This window comes from Lissotriton helveticus, chromosome 3_2 (genome assembly GCF_964261635.1).
Source record: "Lissotriton helveticus chromosome 3_2, aLisHel1.1, whole genome shotgun sequence".
Lineage (NCBI taxonomy): Eukaryota > Metazoa > Chordata > Amphibia > Caudata > Salamandridae > Lissotriton > Lissotriton helveticus.
In genome coordinates this window covers 400,199,158-400,222,508 of record NC_136062.1, presented here as the reverse complement: position 1 = coordinate 400,222,508, position 23,351 = coordinate 400,199,158, and the positions used below count along the sequence as shown (strand labels likewise).

At 44.9% G+C, this 23,351-nt stretch overlaps 1 protein-coding gene across 2 annotated transcripts in view; it reads right to left on the bottom strand.

The window, feature by feature from the left end:
- PDHX (pyruvate dehydrogenase complex component X) overlaps nt 1-23,351 on the bottom strand; it is a 752,141-nt gene that overhangs the window by 507,448 nt on the left and 221,342 nt on the right. The window lies entirely within an intron of this gene.

Here is a 23,351-nt window from a genome sequence, read left to right as displayed (position 1 = left end):
AGGCGGATTTTGTGAAATTGGCTAAAAATCTATCCACCTCCAAGACTTCTAATAGATCTGCCTCGTCTTTTCAGACGCACCAAGTATCTACCATGACTGATGACTCTTCTTCTACTGACTCTTCTTTAGACCCTGTGGTTCCACCTCCCAAGAAGAAGGCTCGCAAAGAGCATTTCGTCGATGCCCCTTCAATCCCACAGGTGTTAACCTTTGATCCGGATGACATTATTCATCCAAATTCATCAGCTTGGCTTCCCTCTCCTGAAGTAACTGAATATGTACAGTCACATATTCGTCGCCCCTTTGAAAAGGATATTCGCGCCAGGTTGCGCTCTGAGGGTCCCCGAGCGGACCTGGCAGATAAGTTAGCGGATACTCCCGAGGTTGACCCATCTATGGTTACGTATATGCGCAAGTATGCCAAGGACCCGAAGAAAGGTCTGGACAGATCATGGAGGTCCTGCCAAGACAAATTACTGGATATCTTGGGTCCTTTGACCAAGATTTTGGATTTGGCGTATTGTGCGAAAAATTCTAATTCGCTGATTGATCCCGATGAATTAGTGGGATGGTCTCAGAGGGCCATCTGCATTTTGGGTAATGCAAATTGTGCCCTGTCCTGCGAGCGCCGTCCTTCCATTCTGATGAAATTAGATCCAAAGCTGACGGATCTCGCATCTTCCGAATCAGGCCCCTTGGCGCAAGGGTTTCTCTTTGGTCCTCCATTTCTAAAGGAGTTAACTAATTATGACAAGGCGCAATCCAATCTGCGTCGTGCCTTCCGTCCGGTTTTCGGACGGGCCGGACACCAGCCTACTCAACGAGGAGGTCAGTCCCAGAAAGGAGGTGGCCAGGACAACTTTGGCTCTGGAAAAACTAGATTCTACCCTTCCTGTAAAGGCAGAAACAACTACGGCAAGGGAGGCTACCGAGGTGCCCAGGGAGGACGTCAAGATTCCTCCAACTCAGGTGAGCTTGATTCTGGCATCAGAGGTTGTTTTGGGGGGCAGACTAAATTTTTTTATCTACAATTGGCAGCTAATCTCCAGCGATGCTTGGGTGTTGGAGACGGTGCAAGGTTTCAACCTGGAGTTCTACGAACGCCCTCTCCAACACCGCCTTCCATCCCCCCTTGTTTTTTCCCAACAAGATCAGGACTTCATCTCCGAAGAGGTCGAATCTCTTCTGGCGAAAGGAGCCATCATTCCTTCTTCCCGTCATCCCGACGGCTTCGTCAGCAACATTTTTCTAGTGGACAAAAAAGGGGGAGGTTCCCGTTTGGTCCTCAACCTCAAAGATTTCAACGGCGGGGTTGTTTACCGTCATTTCAAGGTGGAGGGTATCCATCTTCTTCGAGATCTTCAAGAAGGGGACTGGATGGTCCGATTGGACCTGAAGGATGCCTATCTGTCTGTGCCGATCTATGTTCCCCACCGTCGATTCCTTCAGTTTCAGTGGTTGGGGAAATGGTACGAGTACACTGTACTCCCCTTCGGTCTTTCTTCCGCTCCATGGTGCTTTACGAAGCTCATGAGACCAGTGATAGACAATCAAACGGACTCCACGGGTCCGCAAAGATTCCATCTCAACGACATTCTTTTGATGGCTCATTGCCCTATTCTTCTGCAACTTCATTTACAATGGTCCATAGAACTCTTACAATCTCTGGGGTTTCTTGTCAATCCTCTAAAGTCGGATTTTCAACCCTCACAGAAGATGGACTTCCTCGGGTTCCGCATCGATTCGGTAGCCTGTCAGCTTCTTCTTCCATGTCAGAAGATCAGAGCGATCAAAAGAGAATTGCGCATGGTCTTGTCCAAACAGATGGTCTCTTTGCGGACTGTGGCTCGGATTGTGGGTCTATTGTCCTCTTCAATCCAAGCCATATTTCCGGGTCCCTTACATTATCACGCTCTTCAGCGCCTCAAGATCAGGCATCTTCAGAAGGGCCTTCGTTACTCAGATCTCATTCCCCTTTCGGAGGATGCTCGCTGGGAGATGGTGGCTGGACCACATGGAATCTTGGAACGGTCGTGCGCTGTTCGGGAAGACTCCGGACATAGTTATCGAGTCTGATGCGAGTCTTTGGGGATGGGGAGCCCGGTGCGGTTCTCTGACGACAGGGGGCCGTTGGTCCCAGGAGGAATTATCCCTCCACATCAATTGTCTAGAGCTTCTTGCGGGCTCTTTTGCGATCCGCTGTCTTTCCCCTCAGGCGACGAACTGTTGCATTCTCCTCCGCATGGACAACATCTCAGCGGTGAGGTATGTCAACAAGCTGGGGGGCACAAAATCCAAACTCCTTTCAGAGATCGTCAAAGACTTTTGGCATCTTTGCTTGCAACGCCAGATCACGATTATTGCCGAGTACCTTCCGGGTCGCGATAATCTTATTGCGGATTGGAACTCTCGTCACCTCTGGGATTACAGCGACTGGCGTCTCCACCCACGGGTGTTTCGGACTTTGGTCCGGATTTGGGGCCACTGCCACTTGGACCTTTTTGCCTCTCGCCTGAACAGACAGCTTCCCCTGGTTTACAGTTGGCGCCTGGATCCGGAGGCCCTGGTCACGGATGCCTTTCTCCAGTCTTGGCCTCCTCTCCTGTGCTATGCCTTTCCTCCCTTCATGATGATTCCCAGGGTTCTGGCCTGCACGAGGCGTTTTCTCTCGGACATGATTCTCATCACTCCTCTTTGGAGGGCTCAGGCGTGGTTTCCAGTTCTTCTGGAGACGAGTTGCTCTCCGCCGCTCCTTCTCCCCAACAGGTGGAACCTGTTGCTGGATCCTCTTCTGCAGCCCCACCCTCTCATTCTGTCGGGTCATCTCCGTCTTGTGGCGTGGCGGATTTCGGGGGACGCTGACAAGTCTCAGGCCTTTCTTCAGACGCTGCCCGATTTATCGGTGAAGCTTGGGCCCCCAACACACACAAACGTTATGCGTCAGCTTGGAAACGGTGGTGTGATTGTTGTACTCAACGGTCAGTGGATCCCTCTTCTGCAGATGTCACCTTAGTTCTGAATTTTCTTGCTTCTCTTGCTTCTTCTGGTTTGGCATACAGAACGGTAAATAACTTTCGTTCTGCTATTTCGGCTGGTCACATTCCGATGGATAGTAAACCTATTGGGGAGCATCCTTTGGTTTCCAAATTACTCAGAGGCATCCGGATGGTAAAACCTCCTTGCCCTAAGTATGTGTCATTATGGGATGCCTCTGCGGTTTTGCGTTTCTTGAATTCCTGGCCTGTTAATTCTTTGCTTTCTCGTAAGCAATTGTCAGCCAAATTGACAATGTTGCTATGCCTCTTGTCCTGCAAGCGCGTGTCAGATGTTCGTGCACTGGATCTTGCCGGTCGAACTTTCTCGCCAGAAGGTGTTTCATTTTCCATTTCTCGCCGTACTAAAAGTAACACGTCTTCTGTGTCTTATCCTTCTTTTCCACACAATCCGAAGCTGTGTGTAGTACACTGCATCAAGGATTATGAGGTGAGTACTGCACCTTTTCGAGATGATTTGCAGGGTCAACTGCTTATTGCTTTGCAAAAGCCTTTTAAGCCTGTCTCTCCCGCTACCTTGGCATGTTGGGTGCGCTGGCTCATGTTAGAAGCGGGCATTGACGTTTCCGTCTTTGGGGCCCATTCTGCTCGGGGAGCCATGGCTTCAAAGGCTTTTTCCTTGGGGGTTGGCCTCCAGGACATCATGAAGGCCGCTGACTGGTCTTCGGAATCTGTATTTAAAACGTTTTATTTCATACCTATTGTTGATGTTGCTACTGTTGTGGTGGATGAGCTTTGAACAAGCATAATCGGAGTCTCCGTCCTGACATAGAATTTATAATTTGCTAACATTCGTGCCAAGAATTTTCAATTCTATTAAGGACAGGAGGCAAAGATTATCCCACCCTTATTTACAGTCTTTATATTGTATTGATGTATGCAATTTTGCTATACTGTAATGTTCATTAATCTATAACTTTATTCCCGGCCTGTTTTGAACTTTGTACTCCTTCCTTTTGGAATGGCCTTTACGGCTCTGTTTTTTATTTCCTCCAGGCTCCGACCTTAAATGAGATGTGTTGCGAGTTTCTACTTTTCGTTGGTCTACTGTTGTTCCTGTGGCTATGGGAAGTACCTTCGTCCCTTCCTCCGGATGATGACTTCTCCGTGGGACGTTCTTAATGGATTTTGGGACTTCTGTTCTTTATTTATGGTTCTGGACAAAGAAAGAGGAAGTTGGCACCTCCATGACTGTTTATATACTATCTATGTACTCTATGGTTACCCAGGGTTTATGGGTAATGTAGTTTTTTTAATTCTTTACTGTGTTTTTATTGGCTGCTGTGTTCAGTAAAGAAATTGAGAAAAGCATAATCCTCGCCTCCTGTCCTTAATAGAATTGAAAATTCTTGGCACGAATGTTAGCAAATTTTAAATTGTATAGCCGGCAGGAATCTCCAATCTCAGATGACAGAGACTGGTGTTAAGCAAAATTAGCAAAGTAATCAACTCTTTATGTGGTCCCAAAAAAATCTTAGATGGTGGATACAGTCACAGCCTCAAAAGTAGATCAAAGCGGTGCGAGGTCAAAACGGAATAAGTAGTAAGAAGTTGAAAAGCCACAATTTCAAAAATTGCAAAAAAAATGATCCACGTGTGGGATATCTGTAAGTGGTGCTTCCTCCAGCTCGTCCCAAATTGTCAAGTAAAAGACGATGGCAATTTGTAGAAAGAAGGAGGTTTAATCATAGGAAAAGGAAGCATCACCGGCTACAACACTTCCAGCACCTGCAGGCTTCAGGCAACTGACAACCTTCGCTCACAGACCCGATCACATGCTCAATTCTAGAACATCCTGATCGTGCCATGAGCCAAAGCATATAAAAGGAAACATAAAGGAACATACGCGTGCATGCAAGCACGCGGAAAAATAGAACATGCATATGTAACAGTCACATATAAAAGTACCCTGTCAAATTAAGTCGAATTGCTAGGACTAGTGAGGCAAACATGACACTATGACTAAAAATGACAAAGGCATATGGGTGAAATCACAACTGTGTGCTTTATGTCTGTCTATGCATGTGATTTGTGTGTAGCTGAGGTTGGTGTGCACAACTTGTGGGTAGGTGGAGTGTGTGTGCGTTTATGTGTGTGTGTGTGTGTGTATATATATATATATATATATATATATATATATATATACACACACACAATTGATATGGATACACAGAGGGTGTGTGTATTAGTTTATTTTTTATTTAACTTGTCAATTCAGGTTTGGCTTTAATCGATGATTATTCCTCTGTTGCTTGCCTTTTTTTTATTATTCAAACATTTTAATTGCAGCACGAAGGCCTGACAGAAAATCTTGTCTTTGAAAAAGCTTTTTAACAGAAAGTATACAATTTCTAGACTGAGCGATGTATGGAGTGCTCAAAGGGACAACAGCCCCATTGTGTGGGGTAACCGGATATTTGAGCTGCAGAATTGCAGGGGTAACCTTTGTAACCTTACTATTCTGACTTTGTAAATTACTGCAGCAATATGATCCGCTAGAAGTGGCCCACACTCTTCCCTGTCTGGAAAATGATAGTTGAAGATCTATTTTACTGCTGTGCTCTGGGCTCCAACTAGCCCGAGCTCCACTAGGCCTACATGTGCGCTGAGTAGAGCAGGACATCTGTCATTACAGTACTGTAATTAATCACAGTACCTGTGGCCCCTTTTTAATAAAAGTTCTTTTAAACAGCTGAAATGTGAATACCGGATAGCTCCTAGATAAACTACCCACCAAGGAATGATGAAAGGCTGTGTCCGCCTTGGAGGTTTTCTAACCATTAGAATACAGATAAAACTCTGAGGCCGGCACTCAACCCACGTAGCTACATTGTGAATGAGCTTACGCAGGGTTTTAGTCTCCATCCCAAAGGAAAGGTGTCTAGTATAGCAACAGAAGGGGGTGTCGGGTGGGGCAGAAAGAGCCCGAGGGAGAGCAACACAGAGTGGCTGGGTTTATTTATTCATGCATTTTTATATAGAGCGGACTTTACCCAAAGGGGTCAAAGCGCGTCACAATAGGACCAGTTCCGTTACGGGAGGAGAATGTTACAAATGTACATGTTACAGAAGCAAATGAAATACAAGAAGAGGCATAAAACAGCAATAGATGACAGTCACTCAAAAACACACTGGGATGACACTTGTACAGGCATAGAATACAACATTTACAATAGTGAAAGAACTTCCTTGAGGGATTTGAAAGGGCGTGTATTAGTTCTGGAAGTGTCTTAGGAAGAGAAGAGATTTGAGGTCAGTTTTGAAGGTCCAGGAAGAGGTGGTGGTGCGGAGCTGCGGCGGAAGCGAGTTCCAGATTCTCACCGCATTGCCTGAGCAGGATTGAGCCATCAATCTTTTCCTTTTGATAGTGGGAGGCTCAAGCAGTAATTTTTCCGCATTACGAGACGGTCTAGAGCCTCCAGAGATTTTCAGTTTATTCGCCAGGAAGCGAGGGGAGGAATTGTGCAAGGCTTTGTGGCTGTATTGTAGATTGATCTTGCCTCGATGGGTAGCCAACAGAGGGAAGACAAAATGGGTATGATGTGATCACTTCTTTTGGCCTCAACTATTAAACGAGCCGCTGAATGGAGAACAGGTTTAAAAGGGGAAAGGTGGAATTTGGGGAGACTGGTAAGAGAATTGCAGTCGTCCAATTTAGAGAGAATCAGCGCTTGGACCAGTGTTTTAAGGTCTTGCTTTTGGCGTCGAATCCCCCAAAGAAGGCGCAGTTGGTATCGAGCATTCTTTGCAATGGAGTTAATGTGGGGGAGTAGATTATGCCTTTTGTCGAGTAAGACACCTAGAGATTTTGCGCTGTCGACAACAATAGATTTATTGTTAAGTAGATTCAGCTGATCCATCCAAGATTGAACAGGAGGAAGAGAGAGAGGTTGAGAGGAGGAGGAATTCTGTTTTGGAGGGATTCAGAATGAGTTGAGTAAACATCTAGTTTTCAATAGAGTAGAGTTGAGGATTGAGAGATCGTGAGTGGAGGACACCTGAAGATAGATTTGTGTGTCATCCGCATAGAGATGGTAGAGGATCCCAGATTTACATAGGAGATTTCCCAATAGTTTGAAATAGAGATTGAACAATGTGGGTGCAAGGATAGTGCCTTGAGGGACACTTTAAACTACTGCCAATGGAGATGAAAGACTGTACGCTATTTTGACCATTTGAGATCTGTCCGAAAGGAAAGATGCAAACCATTTAAGCACTGTGCCTTCCAACCCCATTTTCTTTTGAAGAGTGTTGTAATTGACAGTGTCAAAGGCTGCAGAAAGATGAAGAAGAATCAGAAGACAAGACTCCCTTGAATCGAGTATATGCAGCGCATCATCAATCACTTGCAGCAAGGCTGTTTCAGTGCTGCAGTTTTGAATGAAACCAGTCTGGAAATTGTCAAGTAGATCATTGTCCTTGATATGACGGGAAAGTTGTTTCGCAACACATCTTCGTGTGATTTTCGTAAGAAAAGGGAGGTTGGTGATGGGGCGGATGTTGTTGAGGCCGTTCATATCAGAGGTGGGTTTTTTTAAGAAGAGGGGTTATCTGTCCTGTTTGAAAGATAACAGGAAAGGAGCCTGGACTGAGGGAGAGGTTAATCAGATTGGTCTAATAGGAAAGAGTATGGGTGTAGAAGTCAATGACAATGTTACAAGGAATAGGGTCAGGAGAATGGTTCGAGGGCTTTGTTTCAAGAATGCATTTGAGGAGGGCATCTTCAGAGATGGCGTCAAAGTTCTGCCAAATGACTAGGGATTTACGCTCTTCTAGAGGAGTAGGATGTATGACCTGATCCACCAATAATTTCACATTTTCGTCAAAGAATATAGCGAATTCCGCAGCTTTATTTGGAGCATCTTCAGGCTTGCAGGTTGGGGGAGAGCGGTTTGAATTTTTGATGAGGTCGAATAGTTTTTTGGGTCTGATAGTGGCTGAGTAGAGGAGGGTTTTGAAATGCGATGCTTTTTCAAGGAAGATGTGTTTGTGGTATTGGGATCTTGCTGATCGTAACGTAGCAAGATTAGAGGTGGGTGGAGCTTGTCTCCATTGTTTCTCCAGGATTCTCAGGTACTTCCTTTCTTCATAAAGGGATTTGTTGAACCAAGGTGCTGAGGGAATAGGTCTTTTCCTTTTGCTTTGGAGAGGAGCGACACTATCAATTTTGACTGCAAGGACTGAGAGATATTGGGAGGTGAGATTGTTGACATCCAAGTTCGGGTCTAGCCTTGGAAGTGATAGCAAAGCGGAATTACAGAGAGTATCCAGGTCAATGTTTTTAGTGTTACGGAACCAGGTAGTAGTCCTTTTAGGTGGCCCAAGAGTAATAGTGTGTGATAGGTGAAGAGAGAAGGGGATGAGGAAGTGGTCAGACCAGTCTACATGAATAAGGATAGCAATAGTAACCATGTCTGCTTTAGATATAATAAGGTACAGAATTGAACCCTTAGAGTATGTTGTTTCAGTGCAGTGTTGGATAACATTGTTTGCTGAGCGAAAGGTGGCCAGCATATTAGCAGAGGAATCTTCCAAAGAGCCCCAGTGAAGATTGAAGTCTCCCAGGAAGATCTGTCTGTCACTTTGCAAGTATTGGTCGCTGATGAAGTCAGTGAGTTCCTCTAAAAAAAGAAGGAGAGCAGCCACGAGGCGGGTGGTAAATGACATGGAATCTGAATGGTGAGCAATTTCGCACTTGAAGCTCAAGCGATAAGCATTTGAATGAACGGAAGGAGCTGTTAGGAGAAGCCTTAAGTTGAAGGGAGTTTCCAAAGTTGATTACAACACCTCCCCCAACTTGGTCAATTCTAAAGATAGAGTAGTCGGTGGGTAACAGGAGATCAAATATAGAATGAGAGGTGTCGTTGAACCAGTTCTCTATGAGGAAGAGCATGTCGAGATTGTGAAGGATGATGGTGTCAGAAATTTCAAGTTTGTGTTTCATTGTAGATCTGCAGTTGTGGAGCAAACAGCGGAGCTCTGACTAGACTTTTGGTGACAGGGGCGATTGGGCTATGAGGGGTGATGGGGATACTGTTCTTATAAGAGGGTGCCAGGGAGGAGGCAGACTATAAGTTCTGACAGACGAGATGGTCGGAATAGTGTAGATAGCAGGGTACCTTGGAGAGGAAAGTGGAAGGGGGAGGCGTTCGAGGTCTTGTAACTTGCCAGTAGGTTAGTGATGTCTGCAGAGGACAGATTTTGATTGGCTTTTTTGGGTCGTGGAGGCGAGGTGTTTCAGGGAAGTGAGTATTTGCCAAGGGAGTTGGGGTGTTTGGAAAGGTTGAAATCTTAGTGCTTAAGACTGAGGTGGTAGCTTCAAGCTGGGGGATGGAGCTGATGAGAACTCCTAACTTATTTTCCAAAGAGAATATGGCTGAGCACAGTAAATTAGGTGTCTCGATGGTTGCAGAAGGGAGTGCAATTGGCGAGGGAGGGAGGGCAGGGAGAGGTGGGAGTTCGAGGGGGTGTTGGGGTACAAGGTTCAAAGGTGGAGATAGATGATGGTTGAGAGCGGTTGTTGGTGCATCAGAGGTGAAAAGAGTTATCTTTGTTGATATTGTATGGAGGATAAGAATTGAGGTCATAGTTAGGGGGAAATTGGTGAGGAGGGAGGGTGGCAAGCAAGGAGGGGAAAGAGGGGAGTCAGAGAGTGACAGGGGGTTTGGGTAGAAGGTAGAAGAGAGGGCGAGTGGTTGGAAAGGTCCTGCAAGCTAGGAGAGGTAGATGTGAGGGAACAGACCCCAGGCAGAGTGAGGGGGTTGGGTTGTAGGGTAGTTGAAGACGGAAAGTGGTTCTGCTGGGTCTGTGGGAGGGATTACCGATGGGGGATAGGGGGTTGAGCAGCATTACTGGAAGAATAGGAGGATGAAGAGAGATGCAAGGGGTTAGTGAAGAAATCGGTGAATAAGGCGAGGTGGTGAGCAGGTAGAGAAGAGGAGGGAATAGGGGGGGGTGTATGGAAAGTTAGCTTGGGTAACAGGTTGTAGGAGAGGACTAAATAGGGAGGTGACAGGTAGGGATAGGAGGGAGGAGGTAAGATTGGAATACCGGGACGTTGCAGAGTGGAAGAAGGGTGTATTAGCTAGAGGTATGGCAGATGTGTTGAGGGGGGGGTGCACAATGGACGGGGGAAAGCATGGAAGAGGAGGGAGAAGGGGAGGGAACAGGGGAAGGGGGGGAAGAGGGTCGGCCTGTGCCTCCTGGGGGAGCGGCCTAATGGAGTATAGGGAGGACGGGGGAGGAGATACGGAGTAGCGGATGGAGATAGATGAAGAATCAAGGGAGATCCCAGTCTCAGGAGTAGGGAGGGGAAGAGGTGGTCAAAGAGAGAGAGACAGGTGTCTTTAGCTTGGATCAAGACAGTACTTTTGTTATAAAGTGAGATAGTGAGGGAGCTGGCGAAACAAGTAGAGGGTGAATTTTTTAGATGTTTCCCATGTGGGATAGATGAGGAGGGGGTGACTTTGAGGGAATTATAGAAGCTGGTGGACCAGGAGGGGTGTCATGAGTGAAACCAGCACGAACAGTGCGACTTATCGCACTTCGTTGCTTGCTGAACTCCGCAGAGTGCAGCGGAGTTTCTTCGTGGAATTCCCCTTAGCAGAACTCTACGAACCCCAACCAGGCTTAGTTTTAGATAAGAGTTTCAATAAGTAACTGTCCCCAAGAAGGTCCTCTGAATTTGTGCAAATATTGTTGAAACACTGACTTGTTAACGGTTAACTACTTCCTGAACATTCCCTTTGTATAAATAACATGTTTGAATTTACAAGTTTATTTTTGTAATGTTACCATAAAACGAAACACATTATGACTACTTTTAACGAGTATTAAGGCATAATTGCAGTTACCATTTAAAGAACCCACATAAGGTCAAAAATAAAAAAACTTTAAATCGTTAAAATCATTAGTTTTCCATCTTCTCCCCTCCTGTTTTTTTTTGTTATTCCTTGTCTTTGCTACTATACTGTCCGGCCCCTGCTCCGGTTTACAAACTGATTGGTGATGTGCACAAACTGATGATCATTTTTCTTTTTTATTAGTAAAACAAATGGATAAATAACTGCCCCGTTCACCGCTATTGTTATGTACCTAGATATAGCCAAGTTGCAATGGGACATTGGTGTACACGTGCTAGATTTAATCCCTACTGAAATATTACGTGGGAGCAGAAGACCCGGCGAAAGGATCACTTGAGAAATCATTCGGGTTTCCCAACACCTACACTGGCATTACACTCGATTCTGGGGTCCCAGGCTGGGATTGAGTAGTCTCCCTATCATAGAAGATGGCTCATCACAACAGCATCTGACAAGGTTGTTAGCTTTGCTGCTCGTTTCGTCAAGCAAACTTTAAATAAATGGCATGGCTCCAAGGATGTCTGAAACCATTGTCTTGTGACCCCAGTAGTACCTTCCTGCTTCCGACCACCCCTTTCACCACTGCCTTCCTACACTTGCAGTCCCTCTATCTTTCAGAATGCTTGGTTAATGGACACGGAAAATCTATTGGTGCTGCTGCTACTTATTATTAAAGTTGTTCCTGTACCACTGTCAGGTGTCTTCTGCATATATTATGCATCCTCTCTTTTAAATGGGTTCATTTAGACAGCCAGTCTTGGTCACTCGCCAGTGTATTTATTTTCCTGAAAAGATGCCTTCTTGGGCATTCCTTAGTTTGTAACATGCCAGAATAAAGCATTTGATAAGTGATCACAAACCTCTGACTAATGGATATTAAGACCCACTAAGAGGCAATTCTTGAGGGCTTCTACTATGTTTTGTTTTATTCCACCGTTAGCGTGGCGTGGTTTGGAGGACCGGTGTCCATTGCACGAACACAGATTCGAACGATCCAACTATAGATTTCTGCTAACCTAACCTTGAAATGCCCTTCGCCTTGAATGGGATCCGAAATTATTAATCTCACGCCAATTAATCAACAATTTCAGAGTTAATCTAAAGATGTTGCTTTTAAAACATGGGGATACAGAGACACCCGTAATTAGGTTTGTTTCAAAGTCCACGTCTCAGGATCGTGAATTAAGGTTTATTAACTAAAATGTGTCCATAATATAGGATAATTCCCTTGGTAAGCAGTAAGTGCAGAGTTCCCGGAGATGCTGATTACCTGTCAATCATTCGATATTACATTACAGAAGGCCTTTCAGGACAGACACTCCGCTACGCCACCAGTTAGAGCCCCTCATTCACCCAGAGGAGTCCGTACATCACTCCTGATTGACTGTCGAACGAATCACTCGGAGTCCCGGTATCCCTTTGAGCCTGCACTCAGTAGTAGTGTGTACCAGTGATTAATGTGGCAAGAGAACTAAACAAAACGCCACAGCCGCTGCTGGTCGTCAGCCCTGCCTGGGAGCTTGCTCTGGGCAGCAAGGGACAACAACCTTGTACAGCACACTGCATTTCTAAATCCATGCTTGTCCTAAAATGTGTTGTGCACCAGCTAACGCAGGCATCACCTAAAACAAGGAACCCCACGCAGCATCATAAAACAAAAGGCAGAACTCGAACACCTATCACACAAAGCCCAAAAATAACCTTAGGTGGAGTTTACGACTAGAAACAATTCATTACTATCAAATCCTTCACGTCTCACCTTCTTCCTGCAACGGTCAGGGCAAACATTCTAGAAGATGCATGAATATTTTGGCACTGCTCTCCACTCTCACCAATCAAACACCGAGAACATTCAGCCACAACTCATTGAAAGGGAGACAAGCAGCAAACCCTGGAATATGCCTCCTCTCTCTGCTGATAGCGCATCTTTACAAGTAAAACCAGCTTTCCTACAGCCATAGCTGTCAAAAGTGGTGTGTCACCGGGCCCAGGCTGTCAAAAATGGTGTGTCACTGGGCCCAGGCTGTCAAAAGTGGTGTGTCACTGCTACCTAGGGCTGGCAAACATTGTGTGTCACTGGTACCTAGGGGTGTCAAAAGTGCAGTGTCATCGGTACCTAGGGCTGACAAAAGTGGTGTGTCACTGGTACCTAGGGCTGCCAAAAGTGCGGTGTCACTGGTACCTAGGGCTGCCAAAAGTGCGGTGTCACTGGTACCTGGGGCTGCCAAAAGTGCGGTGTCACTGGTACCTGGGGCTGCCAAAAGTGCGGTGTCACTGGTACCTGGGGCTGACAAAAGTGCGGTGTCACTGGTACCTGGGGCTGACAAAAGGGAGGGGTCACTGGTACCTGGGGCTGACAAAAGGGAGGGGTCACTGGTACCTGGGGCTGACAAAAGGGAGGGGTCACTGGTACCTAGGGCTGACAAAAGGGAGGGGTCACTGGTACCTGGGGCTGACAAAAGGGAGGGGTCACTGGTACCTGGGGCTGACAAAAGGGAGGGGTCACTGGTACCTAGGGCTGACAAAAGGGAGGGGTCACTGGTACCTAGGGCTGACAAAAGGGAGGGGTCACTGGTACCTAGGGCTGACAAAAGTAAGGGGTCACTGGTACCTAGGGCTGTCAAAAGTAAGGGGTCACTGGTACCTAGGGCTGCCAAAAGTGCAGTGTCACCGGTACCTAGGGCTGACAAAAGTGAGGGGTCACTGGCAGGCGGGCAACTAGAGCCACATTTCGGGGGGGGGGGGGGGGGTAATTATTCGAACCATAGACAGAGTGACTGAAAGAAGGGGTTAATACACAACAAAAGCCTAATTTACAAGTAAAAGGTCCTTTGAAGACCTGTTAAGTACTGGGGTGCGGCTGCAATTAGATCGTCGCCAGCCCGCAAAGCTGTGTCAGCCCGGGCTGACACACACGAGGGGGGGGGGGGGCTGAAGCCCCGTGAGCCCAATGGGTGTTGCGTGCCTGGTCACTGGTTCCTATGGCTGACAAAAGTAGTGCAGTGTCACATAGGCCCCGGGTGCGAGGGGCCCCTTTATGCCAATCATGGCAATCTTCTATTACTGCACATACACGGAGATAAAAAATCCCTCAGGTGTGTGTCTCAAATGTAACCTTCAGACCCCGGGTTAACGCAAAGGAGCCGTGCTGTTAATGACGTGGCTATGACGTAACGCAACATGACGAGTCCCCCTTCAGGATGTGAGGAGGGGCTCCCGAGTCGCTCATATCCTACAGATATCCATTAGCATTGGACTAAATGAGGCCGCCCTCAAAGGCTGGGGGCCCTCCTGAAGTGTCCTGCAGGGGCCTGTGTTACGCCACCGACGTGGCCTCCTCCTGGTCGGCTCGTGAGCTGCTTGTTTTCCTCAGTCAGATGGCCCCGGCGCTGGTATCCGTTTCAAGACAGCCAAGCCGCTTAGGAACCCTATAAATAAACGAGGTCAGACGCCTTGCTTCTGTGGTAAGATCTTAGGTAAGGGCAAAAGGCAGATGGATTTAGATGGCCCTTTTGTAACAAGCTATGCAAATTAAGCTCTCCCAGAAATCCCTGCAACAACACACCTTCAGATGGTTAAATGATATCTTGACATTTCCTGTGACATATAATCTCCAAAAGATTTGATAAAGTAAACAAAAGGCGCATTTCACACCAGATGTCATCTGTGAAACAATTCAGATAAGAAAATAGAACAGTGTTGAAAATAGAAGGCAACGTCATCAACAATGCAGAGCGTTCTATATGAAGATAAAAACAACACTTCCTCACCATATGGTTAGAGGCAAGAATAGAAGAATTCTCATTCTGGCAGATTTTAAAACCTCGCGGCCGACAACTACAGCTCGCTTTTCTGAGTGTCACTACCGTGTATAAATAAGAAGTAAGAAAACTATGTGCCATTAAACTGGGTTTTAGTAACACTTCTTTAGTGTCATCTTAAAGATTTTGGGGCCAGGGGTAAGAAATATTTTGCAGTAACTGTTTGGAACGACTTTGAATCTTATTACCCATTGTTTGCTGATTCAAACCTTATACTGCCTAACAATATTGAATTCTACATTAAAGATTAAAATACAAATATACACAGAGATGAGCTAGAAAATACACTTTCCCAGGGGGGCCTTCGAATCTGGAGCCTTGGGCAACGCCTTAAAACACGCACTCCAATGGAACTGCTCCTTCCGGACTGGAAGGGCCCAGTCAGTCAGCCTGGCACCTTACATCTCACCTGAGACCTCATCTGCAGAGCTCTGCAAGGACCTTCCCTGAGCACAATCCTCTCCAACACATATATGATCCCGATTGCCAGCATCATACGCTCTCACAATATCAATGTCTACCCTCCTACACTGTAGACACACAATGCATTTCCTCCCTCACAAACTAGAGGCCCAGTACCGGAACAGGTACAATGCCTGCATGACTAAATCTGTCCACTGGGTGAACACCAACTGGCTAAAGCTGAACACCAAGACCAAAATTGTGATCTTCGGGTAGAGCACATCACTGTGGGACTCCATCTGATGGCCGACAGAGCTAGGACTAACAACCACCCCACCACCCATGACTAGAACCACATCATCAACAGCAAACTAGACATGACTGCCCAAGATAATGCCGTCACTGCCTCATGGTTCAATACCCTGAAGATGCTAAGAAAGATTTTCAAATGGCATCCTATCAGGAGCCGGAAAACTATCACGCACTACCTGGTCACAAACAAGCTGAACTATGCGAACATCCTCAATGCCAATATCAACAAAAGCTCACCAGAAGGCGGCTGACCATTCAGTACTAGTCATCCAGATCAAGGCTCAACCTCCCACTCCGCACTCACATCACACCACAGCTGAAGTAGCTCCACTGGTTCTCCATTCACTAATGAGCACAATTACAAATCCTCACCCACAATTTCATGGCACTACATAACACTTTCCCAGCATACTGCAGTAATCGCATGGGCTTTCATGAACCTTCCAGACACATCTACTCGTCCTGATTCTGACTTGCACGTATCCAATACATGCAGAAAACCAGACCCAGCGGTCAAGCCTGCTCCTACATAACTCCTAAAGCATAGAACTGCCAGCCGCTACACAAGAGTCACCTCCTCACTTACTGGACCCCACAAGAAGCTGAAGACCTGGCTTTTTGAGTGGCCCCACTAGGTCCTAGGTGTAGCTAGACTCACACCTGCTCAGCGCCAGAGTACCCTCCTGGGTGATGGTGCGCTCAACAAATCTGTATAGCATAACACAACATAATATAAAACGTCTCTGGACCACTTATTTACAGCTTTTATATCACTGCTCATACATTGCTCTGTACAGCTGGCACACACATAGTTTCAAAACCTGACTATTTGCTGTTCTGACATCAGAGTAACTGAGGGTGGTGGGGAAGATGCTATTTAAAAAAAATATTTGGGCTAGGGAGGGAATGGTAATGCCAGAGTGATGATGGGGAGACACTAGGTATTTACATATTTGAGAAGATACAGGTATAACAGAGTGTGGTTATGGTAGGTACTTTATTTACAATTTGTGTGGGGAAGGGAAGAGATGGTAAGAAAGTGGAAGCGATGGGTCTCAGGACTCCAGGTATAATCTTTAGTATTCATGGAACAGTGTAACTGAGGGAGCTGAGGTCATGTGTAAGGCTCCACAGGACTCTGCCACCCGTGACTAACTTATTTCAGCAGGGGACAAGGGTGTGGAGAGTATGGGTAACTCTGTTAAGATGATGTAGTGCACCTCAGAGTTAAGAGTGACATCATAGACAACTTGAGCTTCGCTCTCACTGTTTACTTGAGGTCATTCAGAACTCCAAAGTGAACCACACAGCATTATTCTTCCAACCCATCTAAAATTCTATACAGCATTTTTAGCGAGTTGAAAAGAGCATGTCACTATTCAACCAACTTAAACTGTATTTGGAAGGCACGGACTAACCTAGTCTCAGCCATGCTGTAAGGTGGCAATGTGCCTGGGTACTTTTGCTAGGTGCAGTGAGTACCATGCACTGTCAAAACGAGCCACCCAATATTTTCATAAATTTTATGCCACTCATTGTACTACTTGCTATCAGGGCTGGCTTTAGCACTGGTGGCGCGAGGTGAGACCATCATTTTTGGCGTCCCCCACATCTGAAGAAGTCTCCTCTGATTCTCTAACCACCAACAGGAAAAAGTGCTCTTCATCTCTCCAATCATAAGTAAGTGCTAAATCCTCTGCTCCCCTGCTCGGATTAATTCAAGTCCTGCTTGGTACAAATGCCAAATATTTCTCAATTGTACTCATTTTAGGGGCAAGTTGTACATTTCGTAGTAAAAGTATTATTATACTCATGCTAGTGTCAAGTCATCCGGTTCAAAAGGTATTAGTACTCTTTTTAGTGTTACAATCCAAAAGAAGTCCATAGGTAGCCATGAAGCAGGTTATAAGTAAGAGGTTTATTAAGCTTAGTTACAGGATGGTAAGTAGGATAATAAGTTCAGCAGTACAGCTTCACTACAGGTTACAACATTTAGAAAGTTTACAAACTGGTCTTAAGGTAGGATGTTCTTATTGATTTGTATGGACTTGCTAGAGAACCAAAGTAATGGTCTTTTTTTTAATTTTCTATATTTTTATTGAGAGACAAAGAAAACTATTTTTCTCCCCACCCCACATTTCATCCCCAACCCCTACCCCCATCCCCTTCCCAACCCACACATACATCACCAAAACAAATGTCATTCCTGACGCGGTCAGTAACAGAATCAACAGTAAAAAGAAAAGCATTATAGGTTACAAGATTAAAGTGAAAACAGTTCAAAATGTGCATCAATGCAAGCTAATGGAACACGCTTATGTGGTTCCCATTACGTAGCAGCATGTTAGATCCAATGTCCATGGCCTTAACAGAGATGATAAAAAGGTCCTATCTCTGGACTGTGTCAACCTCAATGCTCTCCCTTTCTCCTGCTGGCTACCCTCGGGGTCCTAGCACCAAATATATGTATTTAATTTCTAAGGATTACTATCTAATGGACGGAGAACATAAACGCTCTAGGAAACAGTCACGGCTTCACGGTGCACTCAGTATTGCATTTTCATCTCATCCTCTCAAAAATAAAAGCATGAAGAGATTCCAAGCAGCCATAACAAAGCCACCAGGCCTATTTTTGGGCTGAAACCCGTCAACGAGTTTCATCTTTAGACACAGACGCCTGGTGAAGTCTGAGTTCTTAAATTTGTAGTGTTATTTAGAAGAATATGTTCCTTACTGCTCCAATCAGATTTTTATGATCCACTGCAGGGTTCAAAATGCCACTATGAGTCGATTGAGACTAAAAAGAAATGATCAATTATTTAAGAGTCAGGTTTGCATATGGTTGAATGTTTTACCCACGACATGAAGAAATACTTCGGTGGCCAACGTTCTTAAATACGTTCTGAAACATATTTTTTGCTTGTAAGAGATATTCAGTTTCTCAGATGTTGTAAAGATGTCCCAATCATGTCTACTTTAAAAGATTTCCCTTACATTTCAGCTATTAATATTTCTTAAGAATTTGGTTTCTGTGCAATGTACACTGTATATAATATTTGTTCCTTGAAGCTATAATAGCATTATCTTTTTTTAATAATAATAAAAGGAAAGACACCCTGGTCTCCTCTCTGCCCATCCGCAAATGCTTACACCCTGTGAGTGTCTTACTCTGGGTCGACTGAGCGTAGGCTAAAATGAGGGAGAAACTTAACTAGGAGTCAAAGGATGGTCTATCGAGCCAGGTGTCGTGACAGATCCCCAGTCGTCTCAGAAGTCTGAAGAGACTGTGCTAGCAAGACTTGAGCTCGGCCCCGCTGGGAACTATATAAGGAGTTCAGTCTCTCTTTCTGTGTTCTGGTTGCATCTGATGAAAAATAATGGCAGTGGGGGAAAATGGGAGATACCCTGGGATAAAGAGAAACCTTCACTGTTCAAATGCCTAAAGGTCACACAACTGGAGAAGCTCTAGAGCGAACGAAGATGTAGTATTTGGTCAATGTAGGAATTATGACTAGGTGGGTGACTAGGACATCTTGTAAAAGACCATTGCAAACATTAGGTGCACCATTGCACTAAGGTAGTGGATTTGATGTTGACGAAACTGTTAAGAGGTTTCATTTTTGCATTTGTAATGCTACTATTCATCAGGAAAGTTTTTAATGGTCCTACAGCCAAGTTTACAGTTTATGAACTAGATGCACATGCAGCTTCTAGGAAGACTCAAGCTTCATCTTCCTCTGCTTTCCAGAGTCTAGAGCACATCACACTTACGAGATGATAAAGGGGTTATATAAAAAAATACACCCTCAGCTAGACTAATCCAAGCATGAACCTGACACAGATCTACCATTTCCTTATTGAACACTTGCCTTACATACTGCCGTCAAGTGTCCCTAGGTCATGTGTGAGACGCCTTAGGCTTATTTTTTTTTTTTAATCATCTACAAATTGCTTCTAGGACCGGTTAACGTTAAGTATGAGCTTAACACCCATAATGCAAAGGGCCGTTGGACAAATAGCCACAATAAAATTCTGCTTCATAAATCCATGTGGCTCCTCCATAAATTGACATCTCGAACAATGGCTTTCCCAGGTGATTTATTGTCCTACTAGGAGCTTAAGTAGATATTATTGACGCATTCAGATGCGGCCTATTAAAGCTGACATTTTCATCAGGCGCTCGTATCTCAGGCGACGTTGTGCTTGGCGCTTCCCCCATAAACAACACGTAAGTGACTGTAGGGCCCAGCGGGCACTTCTGGATGACGTGGCATGGGCCATGCATCAGGCAGGGCTCATTAGGAAGAGAGTAAAATATTGTGCCCTTCATGCAAACCCAATGAGCCCTTCGTTCTCATTTCTAATTGCTTTTCAAAATATCAAAACGTAAGTACAATTCTAAAAGGTTGGAGAATATATATGAATTATAAAATTCCTAGAATTTAACAAATCCTGCTTTAAGAGCTGAATCATGAAGGTCTCACAAGCCCCAATTTATTTAATTTTTTTATTTGTAGACTGTTATCTAGAAGTCAATGCCTTTAGTGCAGAAAAATTTATTCTATTCTACCACAGTAATTATAATTCTGCAAAGTTTCCAAGTATTGCAAACTGAATGGCAAATACTGCTGCAAATATAGAATTTTTACTGGTACGAATTTGCTAGCTTGACGTCCTGCAGCCTTCAGGCAATGCGTGTGAAAAATTGAACTGATGAGATTTTTATTTGTTTTTTTAAAGACACAGAGGTCCTAGACTGTTCAAATCTTTGTCCAGAAACACGGGGCACGGATCGTATTTAGTCGACCCTGCTACACCCATTTTTTAAAAAAAATATTAGTTTCAACAAAATCATTGCAAGCATAACTCAAGATGTAAAAATCCATATACATCAACAAATAACACTTTCATTTTGCGAATTTGCCATTTACATGCTCTCATCCCATATCGTCAGACAGCTGGGAATAGCAATCCTTTTCTTTCACTAAAGAAGTGATCACAGCAGGAAGGATATTGGCAAGAATTTCCTTCACTGATAACCAATTCGGCAGACATCCAATGGTTTTACGGGGTTGGTGTAGGTCCCCAATATCAAAATGACCGAAACGGAGTCTATCAAAAGCTTTTATAAATTGGATACAGGTACTCTCTACTAAGCAGGGCTGTAATGTTTCTTTAGAGTAAAGGGTTAGTTACACTATGCAACGTAAACCAGATTGACACAATTTTAAATGGGATTTAAAGGAAAGGGCACACATTTGTTTCTTTAAAAGTGCTGCCATGAGGAATTAGCCTCTCAGCCCAATTACATATTTTGATTATTCAATGCTTGATGAAGCTTGGTACCTTGGCATCTACAGATTGCTACCAAGAGCCAAGCTTCTCTCAACTCCGCCACACGTGAGTCAATGCTTCCATCTTGTTGAAAGCATACAAACACGTTTAGGGGCACCAGTAGCTGCCTGATTATAACAGACTACCCTACTGATGGTCTATCGACATAGATTATTTTTTATGTTTTGATTCTCTGCTTTCTTTAAGACAAAGACCGATACTATAAGAAGCGATCTCCTCAATGACGTTTACCGTTACTCCAACCCCATCTGCATAACTCCCAATCAACCTAAAAACAAAGCGACATGGTCCACTTTCGACACCTACTCAGAAGAAACAATTAACAAACTGCTGGGCACCCTGAAACCCTCTAATCACCTCACTGACCCCTTACCTGCGAATGCTGTAAAAGACTTCACCCCCCTGCTCCACCCACTCTGGACTAAAATCATTAACTCTTCCCTTCAACAAGGTCTCATCCCTGACTCCCTCAAGGTGGGGCAAGTCACGCCTATACTCAAGAAACCTACAGCTGACCCTGCTGACCTTAACAATTACCGCCCTATCACCAATATCCCCACCCTGGCCAAACTGCTGGAAAAATGCGTTCAACTCCAACTGACTAAACACATCGATCAGTTTGACCTCCTCAACCCACATCAATCAGGTTTCCGAGCAAGACACAGTACGGAAACGGCCATGACACACATAATTGACGACGCCCTCCAAATCCTAGACCGCAATGACTCTTGCCTCCTCATCCTACTTGATCTCTCCTCAGCATTCGACACCGTCAAACATGAGAACCTACTTAAGCTGCTAAACACCAGAATGGGTCTATCGGGAACTGTCCTCAAATGGTTCACTTCCTTCCTACATCACCGGTCTCAGAAGTTCAAGGTCAACAACGTACTATCCTCAGCTGTGCCTGTCTCATTAGGCGTCCCTCAAGGATCTTCACTATCCCCCACTTTGTTCAACCTAGTCATGGAACCACTCACCACCTTACTCCAAGCATCTAATGTACACTTTCATATGTTCGCCGATGACACTCAACTCTACCTCAAACTACAATCCCCGGAAGATATCAAACTTCTGAACACTACGCTCAAAAACACCCAATCATGGTTGGCCGATCATCATCTCAAACTAAATGCTCTGAAAACTGAGTTCCTTCTAATCTCACCTCCGGCGAAAATCTCCACCTCTCAAACCTGGCTTAAGCACCTAACTGCATTCAATGTCCAACCCACCATCGTGGACTCCGTGAAATCATTAGGCATCACTCTTGACGCCAACCTCAACATGCAGCAACATATCAACAAAGCAGCTAGGGGAGCTAACTTCCAAATCAACACTCTGAGGAAACTTAAACCCTTCCTCCCAGCTAAGGACTTCCAAACTGCAGTTCAAGCCCTAGTCATTCCACGCATAGACTACGAAATCATGGCTCTCAGCGGACTCCCCCTATCTACTACAGCACCCCTAAGAGCCTCCTTGAACGCTGCAGCGAGACTTATCACTGGTTCTAGAAAACACTCCCATATTTCCCCTGACTTAAAATCCCTGAACTGGCTCCCTTTTGAAGCCTGAATACAGCTGAAAATCGCCTGTATGACACACATGGCTATACACCACAAGTCTCCCAGCTACCTCACTCAAAAGCTGACTTTATCAGGAGGCTCGAGAAACAACAGAAGCACAAAGAATCTCCTCCTGAAACCTCGAAGATTTCGGAAGGAAAAAACTTACAAGCGCTCCTTCTCAGGAATGGCACCAAGGGTTTGGAATGCCCTACCTCCCGAAACCAGGCTTATTTTCTCCACTGTACTCTTTAAGAAAGAAGCAAAAGCCATCCTTATGGCTAGTCGCACTTGAACCCTTTTTTGGTTGTTCCGAAAACTGTGCACTGACTTTGTATTATTCCTTATTCTGTTGTCTACTGTACTAAGTTGTTTATCGTATGTTTACTAGCCGGTCTATCTTATTGTCTATTTATTCACAAGTTGTTTATCAGGTTACCATCCTAGTTTGCTACCCAACTACTACCCATTTCCATGTTACCACAAGTTTGCTTAATCTCCCGCTTGTTTCCCTTACCCCGTGTTTACTGTAAAGCGCTCTGATATCTGCAAAGATCTTGTCCGCGCTATATAAAACTTTGAAAATAAAATAAATAAATAAATAAACCAAGTCTTTTAATTTAGGACAAATACACACCACATGGACAATGTTCTCCTTGTCGGCTTTACACAGACGGCACTGCTGCGAGAAGTTTTGTTTTACCCATTGTGGCAAATGCGGGATTACCAGAAATACGCCAAGGCGTAATTTTTAAAACTTTTCTTTCGTTTTTAGATTCATTCCAATGTTGAAATATGCTTGCAGTTGCATTCTTCCATAGTCACCGGGCGTGATCCAACCGTGCCCTCTTTTTGCTAATGAGTCCTTATCCTCAATGGAGGAGATGATGCATGCTGATTTTTTCGCGGCTTTTTTAAAAGACAATAGGTCAGTTTGAGTGCCCGAAAGGTCAGATAGACCCAGGACTTGAAGTGAATCAAATA